Source organism: Bombina bombina, chromosome 1 (assembly GCF_027579735.1).
Source record: "Bombina bombina isolate aBomBom1 chromosome 1, aBomBom1.pri, whole genome shotgun sequence".
Taxonomy (NCBI): domain Eukaryota; kingdom Metazoa; phylum Chordata; class Amphibia; order Anura; family Bombinatoridae; genus Bombina; species Bombina bombina.
This window is the reverse complement of record NC_069499.1, coordinates 1,587,179,782-1,587,200,038: the sequence shown is the minus strand read 5'-3', so window position 1 is coordinate 1,587,200,038 and position 20,257 is coordinate 1,587,179,782. Positions and strand designations below refer to the sequence as shown.

At 34.9% G+C, this 20,257-nt stretch overlaps 1 long non-coding RNA gene across 1 annotated transcript; it reads right to left on the bottom strand.

Moving 5' to 3' along the window:
- Nucleotides 1-11,719: 11,719 nt before the first annotated feature.
- Nucleotides 11,720-19,881, bottom strand: LOC128656473 (uncharacterized). Its single transcript, XR_008402013.1, has 2 exons — nt 17,249-19,881; nt 11,720-14,137 (listed from the first exon to the last, which is right to left on the bottom strand). It is a non-coding gene; the product is annotated as an uncharacterized LOC128656473 (long non-coding RNA).
- Nucleotides 19,882-20,257: the final 376 nt, after the last annotated feature.

The following is a 20,257-nucleotide window of genomic DNA, read 5'->3' as shown; positions in this document are numbered from 1 at the left end:
ATGTTACTTATAACTTAGTATAACCTTATGTATATCCCATCAAGTCTACCCATATTACATGTTACTTATTACTTAGGATAGCCTTATGTATGTCCCATCAAGTCTACACATATTACATGTTACTTATTACTAAGTATAGCCTTATGCATGTCCCATCAAGTCTACACATATTACATGTTACTTATTACTTAGTATAGCCTTATGTATGTCCCATTAAGTCTACACATATTACATGTTACTTATTACTTAGTATAGCCTTATGTATGTCCCATCAAGTCTATATATATTACATGTTACTTATTACTTAGTATAACCTTATGTATGTCCCATCAAGTCTACACATATTACATGTTACTTATTACTTAGTATAGCCTTATGTATGTCCCATCAAGTCTATATATATTACATGTTACTTATTACTTAGTATAACCTTATGTATGTCCCATCAAGTCTACACATATTACATGTTACTTATTACTTAGGATAGCCTTATGTATGTCCCATCAAGTCTATATATATTACATGTTACTTATTACTTAGTATAGCCTTATGTATGTCCCATCAAGTCTACACATATTACATGTTACTTATTACTTAGTATAACCTTATGTATGTCCCATCAAGTCTATATATATTACATGTTACTTATTACTTAGTATAGCCTTATGCATGTCCCATTAAGTCTACACATATTACATGTTACTTATTACTTAGTATAGCCATATGTATGTCCCATCAAATCTATACATGCGATGTTCGATCCGCCCCCTATTCATCATCATTGAGTAATACTTTGACCCTGTACCTCACAGTCAGCAGGCACATTCCAGCCAATCAGCAGCAGACCCTCCCTCCCAGACCCTCCTACCTCCTGGATAGCATCCATTTTAGATTCATTCGGAAGCTGCATTCTTAGGGAGAGGAGGGACAGTGTAGCTGCTGCTGATTTAATAGGGAAATTGATAGCTAGGCTAGTGTATTCAGTGTCCACTACAGTCCTGAGGGACTCATCTGATCTCTGCTGTAAGGACAGCACCCCAAAAAGCCCTTTTTAGGGATGCTTTTTTTTTTTCCTGTGTAATCTAATTGCAGTTGCCTGTCTGCCAGCGTGTGTGTCAGGCTCACAGCGTATACTGTGCCCACTTGCTCAGTGCCACCACTCATATCTGGTGTAACAGTAGTGAAGATTTAAAAAAAAAAAATACAATTTTGACTGTAATAGATTGAATAGCAGTTAGTTGTCTGCAAGCGTGTGTGTGTCAGGCCTACAGCGTCTACTCTGCCAACTTCTGCCAGTGCACAGTGCCACTCATATCTGTTGTCACAGTAGCTTGCATGCATAGTACAACTAATCGGAAAAAAAATGACAGGCAGAGGCAGGCCACCCCGCAGGGGCCGTCATGTTCGTGGTGCTGTGATTCCCTTTGGCCCTAGAATAATGCCCAGTGTTCAGAGGCCACGTACCCCTAACTCAAACATTTCTGAGGACATAGTTGACTGGCTAACACAGGACACCCAATCTTCTACAGCTTCCGCTTGGAACCTTGACGCACCATCCTCCCCCAGCTTAGCTTCGGGCACCTCTCAAGTTATCACTCGCCCGCCTGCCACCACCACCAACACTAGCACCACAGCCGCTTCACTTGATCTGTCAGAGGAGTTTATTTACACATCAGTTGGAAGAAATGAGTGATGCGCAACCATTATTGCCAGAGGATGTAGATAACAGGGATATGTCTCAGTCATGCAGCATTACACACATGGACGTAACAGGGATTAAACTGATAAGAATAGAACTACTTAACACACCACTCCTATCTGGTGGCACATTAGATTGCATGCGCAGTGCACTAAATTTGAAGTAGGAGGACCGACCAAGCATCTTTTTCCATCTCTCAGTTCCTAAAATCGATGCCATATACACGTCCCCTGATAGGGGACTTAACAGGGATTAAACTGATAGGAATAGTACTACTTATCACACCTTATAATAATGCAGAGAGAGGCAGCGCAGAGAGATGAGTCTGAAGAAGAGGTGTCAGAGGAGGAAGGTGGCTTTGAGGAGGTGGAAGACCAAACACAGCAGGCATCCCCGGGGGATTGTTGTCACCTTTCGGGGATCCTTGGTGTTTTGTACATGGCTGGGTGGAGAAAGAGACCTTCAATGACATCAGTGAGGACAAGGAACGGGACATGGCTAGCTTGGTATCCAACCTTGTGCAAATGGGGAGTTTGCGGTTGTATAAATGGACTGTTTGCGGTTGTTTGTGGTGTGTTAAAGGGACAGTCTAGGCCAAAATAAACTTTCATGATTCAGATAGAGCATGTAATTTTAAACAATTTTCCAATTTACTTTTATCACCAATTTTGCTTTGTTCTCTTGGTATTCTTAGTTGAAAGCTTAACCTAGGAGGTTCATATGCTAATTTCTTAGACCTTGAAGCCCACCTCTTTCAGATTGCATTTTAACAGTTTTCCACCACTAGAGGGTGTTAGTTCACGAATTTCATATAGATAACACTGTGCTCGTGCACGAGAAGTTTTCTGGGAGCAGGCACTGATTGGCTAGACTGCAAGTCTGTCAAAAGAACTAAAAAAAGGCGCAGTTTGCAGAGGCTTAGATACAAGATAATCACAGAGGTTAAAAGTATATTATTATAAATGTGTTAGTTATGCAAAACTGGGAAATGGGTAATAAAGGGATAATCTATCTTTTAAAACAATAAAAATTCTGGTGTAGACTGTCCCTTTAAACTGGGAGATTGGTCTGTCACTGTGAAGCGGGCGTAACCCTTACACTACCTGATCGATACAACATCATACCTGATGTTTTAAAGCACGTTATTCCAAACAATTTAGGAATGTTAGGTGATTTATGCCCTTTATGGATTAAAACCAGACTCTGCATCAACTATGTAATTTTCCATGGGAGTTTTGCCATGGATCCCCCTCCGGCATGCCACAGTCCAGGTGTTAATCCCCTTGAAACAACTTTTCCATCACTATTGTGGTCAGAAAGAGTCCTTGTGGGTTTTAAAGTTCGCCTTCCTATAGAAGTCTATGGCGGTTCGCCAGGTTCGCCGGTTCGCGAACAGTTGGGGAAGTTTGCGTTCGCAGTTCGCGAACCTAAATTTTTACGTTCGCGACATCACTAAGTTACTTATTACTTAGTATAGCCTTATGCATGTCACATCAAGTCTACACATATTACATGTTACGTATTACTTAGTATAGCCTTATGCATATCCCATCAAGTCTACACATATTACATGTTACGTATTACTTAGTATAGCCTTATGTATGTCACATCAAGTCTACACATATTACTGTTACTTATTACTTAGTATAGCCATATGTATGTCCGGTCAAGTCTACACATATTACATGTTACTTATTACTTAGTATAACCTTATGTATATCCCATCAAGTCTACACATACTACATGTTACTTATTACTTAGTATAGCCTTATGTATGTCCCATCAAGTCTACACATATTACATGTTACTTATCACTTAGTATAGCCTTATGTATGTCCCATCAAGTCTACACATATTACATGTTACTTATTACTTAGTATAGCCTTATGTATGTCCCATCAAGTCTAGCCATATTACATGTTACTTATTACTTAGTATAACCTTATGCATGTCCCATCAAGTCTACACATATTACATGTTACTTATTACTTAGTATAACCTTATGTATGTCCCATCAAGTCTACACAAATTACATGTTACTTATTACTTAGTATAGCTTTATGTATGTCCCATCAAGTTTACACATATTACATGTAACTTATTACTTAGTATAGCCTTATGTATGTCCCATCAAGTCTACACATATTACATGTTACTTATTACTTAGGATAGCCTTATGTATGTCCCATCAAGTCTACACAAATTACATGTTACTTATTACTTAGTATAGCCATATGTATGTCCCATCAAGTTTACACATATTACATGTTACTTATTACTTAGTATAGCCTTATGTATGTCCCATCAAGTCTACACAAATTACATGTTACTTATTACTTAGTATAGCCATATGTATGTCCCATCAAGTTTACACATATTACATGTTACTTATTACTTAGTATAGCCTTATGTATGTCCCATTAAGTCTACACATATTACATGTTACTTATTACTTAGGATAGCCTTATATATGTCACATCAAGTCTACACATATTACTGTTACTTATTACTTAGTATAGCCTTATGTATGTCCGGTCAAGTCTACACATATTATTGTTACCTATTACTTAGGATAGCCGTATGCATGTCCCATCAAGTCTACACATATTACATGTTACTTATTACTTAGGATAGCCGTATGCATGTCCCATCAAGTCTATACATATTACATGTTACTTATTACTTAGGATACCCTTATGTATGTCCCATCAAGTCTACACATATTACATGTTACTTATTACTTAGTATAGCCTTATGTATGTCCCATCAAGTCTACACATATTACGTTACTTATTACTTAGGATAGCCTTATGTATGTCCCATCAAGTCTACACATATTACATGTTACTTATTACTTAGTATAGCCTTATGCATGTCCCATCAAGTCTACACATATTACATGTTAATTATTACTTAGGATACCCTTATGTATGTCCTATCAAGTCTACACATATTACACGTTACTTATTACTTAGTATAGCCTTATGTATGTCCCATCAAGTCTACACATATTACATGTTACTGTTTTCTTAGGATAGCCTTATGTATGTCCCATCAAGTCTACCTATATTACATGTTACTGTTTTCTTAGGATAGCCTTATGCATGTCCCATCAAGTTTACACATATTACATGTTACTTATTACTTAGTATAACCTTATGTATATCCCATCAAGTCTACCCATATTACATGTTACTTATAACTTAGTATAGCCTTATGTATGTCACACAAAGTCTACACATATTACATGTAACTTATAACTTAGTATAGCCTTATGCATGTCCCATCAAGTCTACACATAGTACATGTTTCTTATTACTTAGTATAGCCATATGTATGTCCCATCAAGTCTACACATATTACATGTTACTTAGTATAGCCTTATGCATGTCCCATCAAGTCTATACATATTACATGTTACTTATTACTTAGGATACCCTTATGTATGTCCCATCAAGTCTACACATATTACATGTTACTTATTACTTAGTATAGCCTTATGTATGTCCCATCAAGTCTACACATATTATGTTACTTATTACTTAGGATAGCCTTATGTATGTCACATCAAGTCTACACATATTACATGTTACTTATTAGTATAACCTTATGTATGTCCCATGAAGTCTACACATATTATTGTTACCTATTACTTAGGATAGTCTTATACATGTCCTATCAAGTCTACACATATTACATATTACTTATTACTTAGTATAGCCTTATGCATGTCCCATCAAGTCTACACATATTACATGTTACTTATTACTTAGGATACCCTTATGTATGTCCTATCAAGTCTACACATATTACACGTTACTTATTACTTAGTATAGCCTTATGTATGTCCCATCAAGTCTACACATATTACATGTTACTGTTTTCTTAGGATAGCCTTATGTATGTCCCATCAAGTCTACCTATATTACATGTTACTGTTTTCTTAGGATAGCCTTATGTATGTCCCATCAAGTTTACACATATTACATGTTACTTATTACTTAGTATAGCCTTATGTATGTCACATCAAGTCTACACATATTACATGTAACTTACAACTTAGTATAGCCTTATGCATGTCCCATCAAGTCTACACATAGTACATGTTACTTATTACTTAGTATGGCCTTATGTATGTCCCATCAAGTCTACACATATTACATGTTACTTATTACTTAGTAAAGCCTTATGTATGTCACATCAACTCTACACATATTACATGTTACTTATTACTTAATATAGCCTTATGTATGTCCCATCAAGTCTACACATATTACATGTTACTTATTACTTAGTATAACCTTATGTATGTCCCATCAAGTCTACACATATTACATATTAGTTAATACTTAGTATAGCCTTATGTATTTCCCATCAAGTCTATATATATTACATGTTACTTATTATTTAGTATAGTCTTATGCATGTCCCATCAAGTCTTTACATATTACATGTTACTTATTACTTAGGATAGCCTTATGCATGTCCCATCAAGTCTATACATATTACATGTTACTTATTACTTAGGATACCCTTATGCATGTCCTATCAAGTCTACACATATTACTGTTACTTATTACTTAGTATAACCTTATACATGTCCCATCAAGTCTTTACATATTACATGTTACTTATTACTTAGGATAGCCTTATGCATGTCCCATCAAGTCTATACATATTACATGTTACTTATTACTTAGGATACCCTTATGCATGTCCTATCAAGTCTACACATATTACTGTTACTTATTACTTAGTATAGCCTTATGCATGTCCCATCAAGTCTACACGTTACTGTTTCCTTAGGATAGCCTTATGCATGCCCATCAAGTCTACACATATTACATGTTACTTATTACTTAGTATAACCTTATTCATGTCACATCAAGTCTACACATATTACTTGTTACTTATTACTTAGTATAACCTTATACATGTCCCATCAAGTCTACACATATTACATGTTACTTATTACTTAGTATAGCCTTATGTATATCCCATCAAGTCTACACGTTACTGTTTCCTTAGGATAGCCTTATGCATGCCCATCAAGTCTACACATATTACATTTTACATATTACTTAGTATAGCCTTATGTATGTCCCATCAAGTCTACACATATTACATGTTACTTATTACTTAGTATAGCCTTATGTATGTCCCATCAAGTCTACCCATATTACATGTTACTGTTTACTTAGGATAGCCTTATGTATGTCCCATCAAGTTTACACATATTAAATGTTACTTATTACTTAGTATAGCCTTATGTATGTCCCATCAAGTCTACCTATATTACATGTTACTGTTTTCTTAGGATAGCCTTATGTATGTCCCATCAAGTTTACACATATTACATGTTACTTATTACTTAGTATAGCCTTATGTATGTCCCATGAAGTCTATACATATTACATGTTACTTATTACTTAGTATAGCATTATGTATGTCCCATCAAGTCTACACATATTACATGTTACTTATTACTTAGTATAGCCTTATGTATGTCCCATCAAGTCTACACATATTACATGTTACTTATTACTTAGTATAGCCTTATGCATGTCCCATCAAGTCTACACATATTACATGTTACTTAATACTTAGGATAGCCTTATGCATGTCCCATCAAGTCTACACATATTACATGTTACTTATTACTTAGGATAGCTTTATGAATGTCCCATCAAGTCTACACATATTACATGTTACTTATTACTTAGGATAAGCCTTATGTATGTCCCATCAAGTCTACACATATTACATGTTACTTATTACTTAGTATAGCCTTATGCATGTCCCATCAAGTCTACACATATTACATGTTACTTATTACTTAGTATAGCCTTATGCATGTCCCATCAAGTCTACACATATTACATGTTACTTATTACTTAGGATAGCCTTATGCATGTCCCATCAAGTCTACACATATTACATGTTACTTATTACTTAGGATAGCTTTATGAATGTCCCATCAAGTCTACACATATTACATGTTACTTTTTACTTAGGATAAGCCTTATGTATGTCCCATCAAGTCTACACATATTACATGTTACTTATTACTTAGTATAGCCTTATGCATGTCCCATCAAGTCTACACATATTACATGTTACTTATTACTTAGTATAGCCTTATGTATGTCCCATCAAGTCTACACATATTACATGTTACTTATTACTTAGTATAGCCTTATGTATGTCCTATCAAGTCTACACATATTACATGTTACTTATTACTTAGTATAGCCTTATGTATGTCCCATCAAGTCTACACATATTACATATTACTTATTACTTAGTATAGCCTTATGTATGTCCCATCAAGTCTACACATATTACATATTACTTATTACTTAGTATAACCTTATGTATGTCCCATCAAGTCTACACATATTACATGTTACTTATTACTTAGTATAGCCTTATGTATGTCCCATCAAGTCTACACATATTACATGTTACTTATTACTTAGTATAACCTTATGTATGTCCCATCAAGTCTACACATATTACATGTTACTTATTACGTAGTATAGCCTTATGTATGTCCCATCAAGTCTACACAAATTACATGTTACTTATTACTTAGTATAGCCTTATGTATGTCCCATCAAGTCTACACATATTACATGTTACTTATTACTTAGTATAGCCTTATGTATGTCCCATCAAGTCTACCCATATTACATGTTACTGTTTACTTAGGATAGCCTTATGTATGTCCCATCAAGTTTACACATATTAAATGTTACTTATTACTTAGTATAACCTTATGTATATCCCATCAAGTCTAAACATATTACATGTTACTTATAACTTAGTATAGCCTTATGTATGTCACATCAAGTCTACACATATTACATGTAACTTATAACTTAGTATAGCCTTATGTATGTCCCATCAAGTTTACACATATTACATGTTACTTATTACTTAGTATAACCTTATGTATATCCCATCAAGTCTACACATATTACGTTACTTATTACTTAGGATAGCCTTATGTATGTCCCATCAAGTCTACACATATTACAGGTTACTTTTTCCTTAGGATAGCCTTATGTATGTCCCATCAAGTCTACACATATTACATGTTACTTATTACTTAGTATAGCCTTATGCATGTCCCATCAAGTCTACACATATTACATGTTACTAATTACTTAGGATACCCTTATGTATGTCCTATCAAGTCTACACATATTACACGTTACTTATTACTTAGTATAGCCTTATGTATGTCCCATCAAGTCTACCTATATTACATGTTACTGTTTTCTTAGGATAGCCTTATGTATGTCCCATCAAGTCTACACATATTACATGTTACTTATTACGTAGTATAGCCTTATGTATGTCCCATCAAGTCTACACAAATTACATGTTACTTATTACTTAGTATAGCCTTATGTATGTCCCATCAAGTCTACACATATTACATGTTACTTATTACTTAGTATAGCCTTATGTATGTCCCATCAAGTCTACCCATATTACATGTTACTGTTTACTTAGGATAGCCTTATGTATGTCCCATCAAGTTTACACATATTAAATGTTACTTATTACTTAGTATAACCTTATGTATATCCCATCAAGTCTAAACATATTACATGTTACTTATAACTTAGTATAGCCTTATGTATGTCACATCAAGTCTACACATATTACATGTAACTTATAACTTAGTATAGCCTTATGTATGTCCCATCAAGTTTACACATATTACATGTTACTTATTACTTAGTATAACCTTATGTATATCCCATCAAGTCTACACATATTACGTTACTTATTACTTAGGATAGCCTTATGTATGTCCCATCAAGTCTACACATATTACAGGTTACTTTTTCCTTAGGATAGCCTTATGTATGTCCCATCAAGTCTACACATATTACATGTTACTTATTACTTAGTATAGCCTTATGCATGTCCCATCAAGTCTACACATATTACATGTTACTAATTACTTAGGATACCCTTATGTATGTCCTATCAAGTCTACACATATTACACGTTACTTATTACTTAGTATAGCCTTATGTATGTCCCATCAAGTCTACCTATATTACATGTTACTGTTTTCTTAGGATAGCCTTATGTATGTCCCATCAAGTTTACACATATTACATGTTACTTATTACTTAGTATAGCCTTATGTATGTCCCATGAAGTCTATACATATTACATGTTACTTATTACTTAGTATAGCATTATGTATGTCCCATCAAGTCTACACATATTACATGTTACTTATTACTTAGTATAGCCTTATGTATGTCCCATCAAGTCTACACATATTACATGTTACTTATTACTTAGTATAGCCTTATGCATGCTAGCCTTATGTATGTCCCATCAAGTCTACACAAATTACATGTTACTTATTACTTAGTATAGCCTTATGTATGTCCCATCAAGTCTACACATGTTACATGTTACTTATTACTTAGGATAGCCTTATGTATGTCCCATCAAGCCTACACATATTACATGTTACTTATTACTTAGTATAGCCTTATGCATGTCCCATCAAGTCTACACATATTACATGTTACTTATTACTTAGTATAGCCTTAAGTATGTCCTATCAAGTCTACACATATTACATGTTACTTATTACTTAGTATAGCCTTATGCATGTCCCATCAAGTCTACACATATTACATGTTACTTATTACTTAGTATAGCCTTAAGTATGTCCTATCAAGTCTACCCATATTACATGTTACTTATTACTTAGTATAGCCTTATGCATGTCCCATCAAGTCTACACGTTACTGTTTCCTTAGGATAGCCTTATGCATGCCCATCAAGTCTACACATATTACATGTTACTTATTACTTAGTATAACCTTATTCATGTCCCATCAAGTCTACACATATTACATGTTACTTATTACTTAGTATAACCTTATACATGTCCCATCAAGTCTACACATATTACATGTTACTTATTACTTAGTATAGCCTTATGTATGTCCCATCAAGTCTACACGTTACTGTTTCCTTAGGATAGCCTTATGCATGCCCATCAAGTCTACACATATTACATGTTACTTATTACTTAGTATAACCTTATTCATGTCCCATCAAGTCTACACATATTACGTGTTACTTATTACTTAGTATAACCTTATACATGTCCCATCAAGTCTACACATATTACATGTTACTTATTACTTAGTATAACTTTATGCATGTCCCATCAAGTCTACACATATTACTATTACTTATTACTTAGTATAGCCTTATGTATGTCCCATCAAGTCTACACATATTACAGGTTACTTTTTCCTTAGGATAGCCTTATGTATGTCCCATCAAGTCTACACATATTACATGTTACTTATTACTTAGGATAGCCTTATGTATGTCCCATCAAGTCTACACATATTACTGTTACTGTTTACTTAGGATAGCCTTATGTATGTCCCATCGAGTCTACACATATTACATGTTACTTTTTCCGTAGGATAGCCTTATGTATGTCCCTTCAAGTCTACCCATATTACATGTTACTGTTTCCTTAGGATAGCCATATGTATATCCCATCAAGTCTACACATATTACATGTTACTTATTACTTAGGATAGCCTTATGCATGTCCCATCAAGTCTACACATATTACATGTTACTTATTACTTAGTATAGCCATATGTATGTCCCATCAAGTTTACACATATTACATGTTACTTATTACTTAGTATAGCCTTATGTATGTCCCATCAAGTCTACACAAATTACATGTTACTTATTACTTAGGATAGCCTTATGCATGTCCCATTAAGTCTACACATATTACATGTTACTTATTACTTAGTATAGCCTTATGTATGTCCCATCAAGTCTACACATATTACATGTTACTTATTACTTAGTATAGCTGTTAGGTGTCCCCTTCAGGGGGTAAGTGTCAGTGCAGGCCAAAGCCTGGGGCCTAGTGTACCACCTCAGGCATATGTAGATTATCTGATAAGGGCCCCTTAGAATGACTCAGACCACGCAGCATTATGATCGAAAGCCAATTCTGTTTATTGCACAGTGCAAGCCTTTCTTATAGTGACATACAGGGTTAAGAGGATGACACGTTAGGACCGCGTCATCTTACACAGTTATACAGAGCAAAGTACAAGGAAAAACTGGAACATGAGTTTCTCATAACAATACTTACAGAGTCATAACAAACTACCATCTGCGGAGACAACAAGGTTTCTGAACCCTCTTGTTTACATTATCTTATTCTATCTTCTTCTGGGCGTCGGGCCAGGGTACATTGACAAGGCCTAACAGCTAAGGAAACTATCATAACCCAGTATAATAAAGTCTATTCATTACAAAATGGCTGCGAGGAACAAGGTGGCTGCCATCAGGTTCATATTACCCCTAACATACCATCCTTTTATTCTAACAGAATAACATAAAAATAGACAGGCATAGAAAATTAGTAAAGCCTTATATTATGGTAACAAAACTCTGTGAGAATACTAAAGAGAAAAATATTCCTGTGTCGTGATATACTTTTATAGGATAATTGTCACTGCATATAGGTACAGCCCCTCCAATACCTTCCATCTAACTTCCAGCCTTCCCAAAACTACCGGTCTACCGGCACAGAGACCCAACCAGCCCCCCATCTACCCCCAAACAACGCTGCATCGTCTATCTCTCCACCTGCATTGCTAGCACCCCCCAATATGTCCAACAGTTCCTTTTCCACAGTAAAGCATGACATAGCAACAGCACAACTGTCTCTAGGTGGCCTTTGAACACTTTAGGAACAGTCTTTGTCCATTTGAGAGCGCTGCACCTTGACACTTTGCTATAATACAGTTCTCCAACAGTTCATTTGCAGTAGGGGTGCTTATCCACGGTTCTTCCGCAGGGAGATACTGGAAATCTGATGGTTTGTTCATGGGGTAGACAAGGCAACCAGTGGATACCCATGGCAAGCAAACACTCGAGTCACAGGGAGTCTAGGAAGCAAACAGAAACAGTACAGGATGAGTACACACCGAAATACAATCACAATTATGTCCAAATAAAACGTCACTTTCATCCTATGTCATTTAAAATCAAACAAAACATTGTTGATATATAATATAAACTAAATACATTGATATTTCTCAGAGAATAATTTACAACTTCTCTATACACTTTTAAATGATACTGCATGAATACTACGCAAGTGAAAACCTGCCAGACTTCATCAAGGGCCTGAATGGTTATGCTAAAACTTATGCTAAGGCCTGCCCTGTAGTAAGAATGGAAAAAAAGAAAACAGTCAATAAAAATAAATGAATTTCTTTACACTGTCACTTTGAACTTCTAAAAAAATAAAAAGAACCTTGTGTTGCTTTATTCTGGGTGGCTGCTATCTATAATGTTTATAATTCTCCAACCATGATCCTAATATTCAACAATCTCATCTGATATAAACACTACTAGTTTATTAATTATTTTATGCAACCTCCATTGCCTCACACTCCTGTATGAGGAAAGCATACAAACAGAACATCATTTAAAACTACAAGTTCTTTTAAAGGTAAACACATCTTTATGGTAAGAATTACTCTCTTTGACAAACATCAGGAATGACCAAATTCACTTTGCAGATACCATACTAATTGATAAAAGGGAAAAATACATTTGCTCTCATAACCTATAATTATGCTATTCCCTGAACAAACATTTCTCTGTATATTTACTATAAACTTCTAGCTTAGACGTGTCCTCCTTATGTTCTAAAGGGTGAAGGGTCTAAAATATTATGCTATGTTGTAACATTTTCCTTAAACATATTTTATACTCAGTGGGTCATTCAATAGGGTACAATACTGCACAGTTCACAGTTACCTTTATCTAAATGGTTACTTTGTTAAGCACATAAACTACCATGTGCACTAATACCAATGAAGCATATGATGTCTTATACCCAATATGATCAATAAAAATAATACAAATACAAGAGAATACAAAACAAGCAATATAAGGAATTGAGTTAAAACAATACTCCCCTAATTTAATTGGTTGACCCTTTAACAGCATAACAGGACCTCCATATCGAGCGGTAAGGCACAGTCCAGAGAAGGATAGTCTTTATGTCCTGAAGACACACATCAGAGGAAACAGTCATGGATTACCCAGAGTCCAGTTCTGGGGCTGGTACCAGCATGCAAAGCAAAGAATGGATCCAAAAATAGTTCAGTAACTTTTTTTTTACTGCAGTATGGTGGTTAAAACAAGCTTGACAAAAGGTCTTTCATCTTCTTCTTTTCTTTCTTTAAAGGTTTACTTGCTTTCAATCTTTAATCTTTTGAAGAGTGCACTTATGGAATTTTGCCTGTACAAATTTTACCTAAATATGGAAACTCAAAAATAATTCAGTTAGTGTGTTTCAATCTCTGAAGACAGCTTCATGATCTCATCCTGCAAATACAAATATAGTTTTAAGAACCACATAGAAAAATAAAACATTTTAGGCATCTGAAATATGAGAGCAAAATAAAACACAGAAAGAGAATAAAAAGATCTAATCCACCAGGGAGGGAAAAAAAGAGTGGGGTGTGGGTGTACAGGCTACGACCGGGGTGGCCAGCAAGGTAGATGCTTTTCCGTGGCCAGATTCCCAATGAAGGAAAGTTCTAGACAATCCTAGGGACGTAGTGCATCCTGCATAGGGGTAAGACAAGGAAATTTTAGGGCACAGCTGGTGGTTAGACAATAACATTGTACGAGGAGATTCAAAACGTTTTAGGTTCACCTCCTAAAAGCAATCACCCCCATTACATAAAGATATTCATCAATACTCATCAATACTTCCCCCATGTTTGCGTGAAACATCTCATGTGACACGCAAACACAAGATAACAAGAAACTAAACGACAAATCATGCACTCCACTCATGCAGAGACAATTCTCAATAGCAAGCAAAAATGAAATACACTTCACTATTCACTATGCTGTCCATACAGCACGCTTCCACATGTATTCACAAAAGAGAAAAACATAACAAACAAACAGTGAAAACCAATCGTTCTTGTCTTTCACAAAACAAAACATTAGCTGCTGACACAAATTTCAAACAACCACAATTAACTTAAAATGCAACACATATTCTGACATTCACTGGAATGCAACACTCTCAGAACACTACAAACAATTAAAAACATCCACTAATTACAAAAATTTCATATCACACAAAGAAAGCAATCACAGCAGATACCCAAGAAACTTCAGTTGCAGATTGTACAAATAAAATTGCGCTTATTTAGGAAAGATCAGATAACCACAGTAGCCACTGTTAAAGGGACATTCTAGGATAAATGAAAATTACATTATTCTGATAGGACTTTTAATTTTAACCAACCTCCCTAGATTAAACCAAACATAGGTAGGCTTATATGCTAATTTTTAAGCCTTTGAGGGCTGCCTCTTATCACAGGCTCTCATTACAACACCAAGAGACAAAATACACGTAAGCCATATAAATAAAACTAAAACTGTGATCAGATAAATTAGCAAGTTATATAAATGCAGTAGAATCAGATAAAATGTGCATCATTTGTTTTAGGGGTGTTTATTTGTAGACACCTTATAGACCACGGCTTAAATGTTAAGCAGCAATCAAAGTCATTGCAATAATAGTGGTAGACTAGTTAATAACCAAATAACTATATATATTTTAAAGTGTCACTGAAATCACTTCGGTAAATAATATCTCATTTATTGATTGAACGCAGTGGGGGTTATTTTAATAATAAAGAGTTCTGTAATATCTTTGACATACAGTTTGACAGCCACAGAAATAAAATTATCATTTTTTAAGCTATATTCTGTGATAGAATATAATATAAATACTTGTTTCTTTGTAGTGAGCAATTTATATTTATCATTTTTTATAACATAGAACACCAGTACTGCCGCTTTAAATGTAAAGTGCAAATTGTTCTCTCTGCAACAAAGCCAAACAGAGAAACTTTTTTTTTCCATTATAACAAGAAAACCAAAACATGCACAGTGTTATCAGTCTTTCTCAAGGATAGTGAGGCAAGCTCAAAGTTTCATTTTTACTTAAAGGATAAACACTGTTTACTGCTTAAAAATATAAAATTCACACGAAAACTGGATAAATGCTAATTAGTTTAACCACAACAAAATTATTGGATTTAATATTATGTATAATTTGATATTCACCATTCTGCAGTTGTCCAGCCAAATATAGCAACCGTATATAACACAAAAAATAAGCTTTCTGAAAAAGAATACTAATACAATTTCCCCTTTAAATTATTCCCAATGATCCTTATAATAAAAAATGCATACTGACGTTCATTAAATAGCCTAAACAAGCATAAGCAGCTTAAGAACACACTCACAGTGGGATGCAGGCTAGTTAAAGGGACATTTTACCCAAACTAAATATAATCTTTAATTGAAACTGCTAACACAGTGAAATATACTAGTGTTAGGCTCACAGTAAACCTCATTGTCTTTTCTGTAAATATTCCCTTAAATTCTCAGATGTTATATCAGTTTTCCTGTATCCCTTTAAATATTTTCACTCCTCTGTTTTTTTTGTTTTTTTTGTTTTTTCTTTTCTGTCCGCTAGTCTCCCGGATCCCTACACTAAAATTGTAGACAACTTATCACTTCAGTTTGCATTACAGAGATAATTAAGTTATACTGCAAAAAGAAATATCTGCGATCTAAACGTCAGATTTAAAATAAATATATACAAAGAAAAGTCTCTTAAAATATATTTAGTGCAAATTACTAATACAGTGTTATTGCACTGGTCCTTTAAATAATAAAATGACAATTTTCTATTGCTCCGTCTACGCACTGAGCTCTGATTTTACAGACAAATATAAGATAATGAGATATTCTTATTATCTAAAATGCAACCCATTGCAATCAACTGTGTTTTGAAAGCATAAGACCAGCTACTTCATATATATACAAATAAACTTGCAAATGCAATCTCTCCTATATGTTATACTATGCAGCTTGTATAACAAGTCATGGACAATACATTAATAGCAACACCTTGTCACAGTGGACTGTCCCTTTAAGGACTAACCATTCATCACGTAAATTACATATGTATATTCTAACCATAATTTAGGCTGCTTGTATGATTTACCACTCAAATTTCACCTCTGTACTGTAGCATGACCTGCAGATTAATTTACTTGCAACAAAAAAGGACGCACTTTTAGATAAACTTTCAACTACAGCTTATAACTATATGTCATTAGGTGCACCAACTCTGTGCACAGACCTTACAAATACAACATACGTTAACCCATTAATCATATTTGAAACAGTTTCATATTTACCAGAGCGTGACAAAAAAAATCACACACACCATCGCACTTTCAAAGCCACTTTCAAAGCCGTTACTTCACTTGCAAAAAGCAATATCATATCTTTACATGCCGCCAAACAATTATCACTTAAAAGTAAAACTGCACATGAATACCACATACTTAAAACATGCTGGTGACTTTAAAATACAGGTATATAAAATAACATTACCGAATATCTTCTAAAAACGTCTGATTTCCCAGCAGAGAAACAGAAAGAAACATTATTACGATACAGACACACAAGTTCATTCCATCTCGCATACCAGAGATTTACTCCCTTTTTTCCTTTCTCAGAAAAACATCTAATTTATAGCGTACGACATACATATAAAATTTACCAGATTACCCTGTCACCAAGTTCAAAATTTATTTTTCTTTCCGATTCCACGCAAAATGGCAATTTTTTGCCTGGATTGGGATAATCATTTTCAAATAATATATTCTGTTTTTGGTTTAAAGTAAATCTGTTACACGCATACCACAGTGAGAACCTACAGACCATCACACATTATGCATCTCAATATACAAATTTTCCTAAACAAGCAAACAAAAAGTCTTACAAACGGAGCTGCTGTAACCGTTTCTTCTCTCTTTTTTTTTTTCTTCTGATCTATGTGCGCGCTCAGTGGTGGCCCCCCTTCTTTGCCTGCTACATTCTTTTAACACAGAGATTTTTCTATGAATCACACAGCCGTACTCACTGACAGTGTTTTAAAAAATATTTCTGTCTTTTGCAGAAACTATTAACTCTTCTTTTCTTTTACCTTATACCTTTAATTTTCTCTGTGCATTCTTATCTATAAGCAGTTCCCATTTCTCAATACAATAATAGCCACAATAATAACATGCACAGCCACTTAATATTTTCTACGCACAGCATCAAAAAACACAAACAAAGCAAAGCAAGCATCAGATATCAACATGAGCTTCAGGTGGGTAACAAAACTCTATTATGGGAATGAATATGGGAAACTTTAACACACGTGAGACTCACTCACTCTGCCAAGTTGCCCGGGGGACCTTATCTTAAAAAATCCTCCCGTCGACTGGCATTCATATATTTCTTGCGCGCTTTTCACAGACAGGACTCACAATACCTGTCGTATCCCAGCACAGGACTCTACACCTGTCTGGAGGGGTATCACAACTGCCGGCAGGACTATAACCTCCGCAAACCTGTGCTTCAACCACAGGAACCCCTTTAACCCTTTATCATATATTATCAACACCTATTACCAGACTAAATTTAGGTTCAAATTCACAGAAAGAAAGCATGGTAGAAGCACTCATACTTACTCCCGGCGAATCCCACAAACTGACGCCAAAACTGTTAGGTGTCCCCTTCAGGGGGTAAGTGTCAGTGCAGGCCAAAGCCTGGGGCCTAGTGTACCACCTCAGGCATATGTAGATTATCTGATAAGGGCCCCTTAGAATGACTCAGACCACGCAGCATTATGATCGAAAGCCAATTCTGTTTATTGCACAGTGCAAGCCTTTCTTATAGTGACATACAGGGTTAAGGGGATGACACGTTAGGACCGCGTCATCTTACACAGTTATACAGAGCAAAGTACAAGGAAAAACTGGAACATGAGTTTCTCATAACAATACTTACAGAGTCATAACAAACTACCATCTGCGGAGACAACAAGGTTTCTGAACCCTCTTGTTTACATTATCTTATTCTATCTTCTTCTGGGCGTCGGGCCAGGGTACATTGACAAGGCCGAATAGCTAAGGAAACTATCATAACCCAGTATAATAAAGTCTATTCATTACAAAATGGCTGCGAGGAACAAGATGGCTGCCATCAGGTTCATATTACCCCTAACAACAGCCTTATGTATGTCCCATCAAGTCTACACATATTACATGTTACTTATTACTTAGTATAGCCTTATGCATGTCCCATCAAGTCTACACATATTACATGTTACTTATTACTTAGGATTGCCTTATGCATGTTCCATCAAGTCTACACATATTACATGTTACTTATTACTTAGGATAGCTTTATGAATGTCCCATCAAGTCTACACATATTACATGTTACTTATTACTTAGGATACGCCTTATGTATGTCCCATCAAGTCTACACATATTACATGTTGCTTATTACTTAGTATAGCCTTATGCATGTCCCATCAAGTCTACACATATTACATGTTACTTATTACTTAGTATAGCCTTAAGTATGTCCCATCAAGTCTACACATATAACATGTTACTTATTACTTAGAATAACCTTATGCATGTCCCATCAAGTCTACACATATTACATGTTACTTATTACTTAGTATATCTTTATGCATGTCCCATCAAGTCTACACATATTACTATTACTTATTACTTAGTATAGCCTTATGTATGTCCCATCAAGTCTACACATATTACATGTTACTTTTTCCTTAGGATAGCCTTATGTATGTCCCATCAAGTCTACACATATTACATGTTACTTATTACTTAGGATAGCCTTATGTATGTCCAATCAAGTCTACACATATTACTGTTACTGTTTACTTAGGATAGCCTTATGTATGTCCCATCGAGTCTACACATATTACATGTTACTTTTTCCGTAGGATAGCCTTATGTATGTCCCTTCAAGTCTACCCATATTACATGTTACTGTTTCCTTAGGATAGCCATATGTATGTCCCATCAAGTCTACACATATTACATGTTACTTATTACTTAGGATAGCCTTATGCATGTCCCATCAAGTCTACACATATTACATGTTACTTATTACTTAGTATAGCCTTATGTATGTCTCATCAAGTCTACACATATTACATGTTACTTATTACTTAGTATAGCCTTATGCATGTCCCATCAAGTCTACACATATTACATGTTACTTATTACTTAGTATAGCCTTATGCATGTCCCATTAAGTCTACACATATTACATGTTACTTATTACTTAGTATAGCCTTATGCATGTCCCATCAAGTCTACACATATAGCCTTATGTATGTCCCATCAAGTCTACACATATTACATGTTACTTATTACTTAGTATAGCCTTATGTATGTCCCATCAAGTCTACACATATTACTTAACTTTAGATTGTGACCCCTTGTTTTGGCATTTATTTTTTTGTGAAAAATGCTTTCAGCTTCTATTTTATTAAGTCCCCTCATATATGTGAAGGTTTCTATCATTTCACCT